The sequence below is a fragment of the Lichenostomus cassidix genome, chromosome 11 (assembly GCF_008360975.1).
Source record: "Lichenostomus cassidix isolate B80296 chromosome 11, HeHo_3.0, whole genome shotgun sequence".
Classification (NCBI taxonomy): Eukaryota; Metazoa; Chordata; class Aves; order Passeriformes; family Meliphagidae; genus Lichenostomus; species Lichenostomus cassidix.
The window spans coordinates 11948691-11950979 of NC_139492.1; positions in this window are offsets into that span (position 1 = coordinate 11948691).

Sequence of the window (2289 nt, forward strand, 5' to 3'; positions counted from 1 at the left end):
CAGTGAATAACATCTTCACACATCAGCACTAGCAGAGTCAAACTGGTCTCATTGTAAAGCAAAGGTAAATCCAGCCAATTTATATACTGCTTAAAAAAAATTACTGTGTAACTTCTATACAAGTATCCTTACAATCCCTGATGTCTCTTTGCTGCATGGAACAGGGAATCAGCTGAAAAATGAACAACAAAGAGGATGGAAAGCAAAGACCTGTAAAAAATGATAAAGGTAGGAAGTTTGCAGAGCAGGTAGTGAAGCCAGGGCTGTCTGTGTCAGTGTGGTTGGGCAGCTCAGCCCCACAGCCCAGCCAGGCTGCAGCTCATGCCTTGCTGTAGCACCAAACGGGACAGGGGAACCTCTCACACAGCACCAGCAGCCAAATGGGGCCACAGAGAGTCAGGCAGAGCCAGAGATAGAAAATACACACATGGAATTATTTCCTCTTTCAGTTATTAATACATATAGGGAATAGTTAGACCCAGAAAAACTCCATTTTTTTTCTTCAACTAATTAAAACTAATGATTTGACAAAAATGATTAATGAATAACAACATCCACTGTCAAATTTCTGTGTACACAGATTGAACAGCTGCAAAACTTATCCGTTTGGGCCACAAAATGCAGGTTGGTTTTTGGTGGTTTTATTTTTGTCCTTAAAACCTGGAGGCTGCAGCAGCCCCCGGGGGCAGTGGGACTCCTGCAGGGCTTGATTCCCGAGCTGGCAGGAGCAGATTGCTGCTGGAGAGCCTGGAGGGGAGCCAGGGGCTGCGGGAGGCGGAGGTGCAGCCACACCGCCGGGCTGGACCTCTTCTCGTTCAGCTCCCGGGCTCTCTCCTGTGATACTTCGTTTTGCATGAAAGTTTTAGGGGTGAAAAATTATTACTCCCTCCATTCGCGTTGTTTATATAGTTTTCATCACCTTCCACTAAGTGCTGCCCTAAGATTGCCTTCGGATGTTGCATCTCCCAGCAGTATCTGCGTTAGTCACTCAGACGCAGGTAGGGTTTGGGTGCAGTTTGCTGGGCCCAGAGGTGGAGCAGTGAGCCCTGGCCAGTGTGCCTGTGCTGCCAGCCCAGCCCGCGGGCAGCTCCGGCCAGGGACTGCCATGGCTCCAGCGGGGGCGAGGGACAGCCCTGCCCTGCTCGGGGGGCGCTGGGCATGGATAGAGCTGCGGCAGCTGCAGATGCACCTCGAGAGGGGAGCCAACGGGTAGGGGTAGGAGCAGCAGGAGCAGCAGGACACAGCCGGGCTGACACAGGGGGGACACAGCGGGGACACAGGCAGGCTGACACCCGCGGGGACACAGCCGGGCTGACACAGGGGGGACACAGCGGGGACACAGGCAGGCTGACACCCGCGGGGACACAGCCGGGCTGACACAGGGGGGACACAGCGGGGACACAGTGGGGACACAGGCAGGCTGACACCCGCGGGGACACAGCCGGGCTGACACAGGGGGGACACAGCGGGGACACAGTGGGGACACAGCCGGGCTGACACCCGCCGGGACACAGTGGGGACACGGGAGCGACACTGCCATCCCCGCACTGCCCCCGTGCGGCCGCAGCCGGGAAGCGCAGCCACACGGCCCTGCCAGGCACGGCTTTGACAAAGTATCATCTGACTGCAAAGGAAAAACTTGGCTTAAAAACCAAACCCACCCTCTACAGGAGCTATTTCCTAAAAATAGCTTTTGCATCTATTTTTACAAGTGTTTTAAGTAATTTTAAAATCTTTATCTTACTGAAAATTCTTAATCGACAGCATTCCTTTTACATGCCCAGGCACGACTTCAGTCACTATTCTTACAACTATCTATATTTATTTATTATTACTAAAATACTCCGGAAAATAATTGAAAAAAAAGAAGGTAAACCTAGAAATACAGGATAGGAGTTAGGTGCATTTTTCTAGGCAGAAAACGCATATAAAGTGGGAGCTATGGCTTCAACAGTGAAGCTACAGCTGCTCACTAGGGTTAGTAACGTGGCACACTAGGCATTTAAAATCATTTTTCCCCCCCAGGCAAACTCGAGGTAGCTATAGCTCCTTTTCAGTGATTTTTCCCTTACAGCACAGGTGCTAATTGGTAAGACACAAGAAATATTCTTTGACTTGATTTTATACAGTACAATTCCTAAGTTTCCTAGAAATGTTGCAGGCAGGACTAAAAGAAATATATAAACATAAATCCTCCTCTAAGTACACAAAACAAGCTAGTTCACCCTGTATTCATGCTTTTTTGTGAAACTCCCAAATCTCCCAGCCCCAAAGAAATGAATAGAGCCA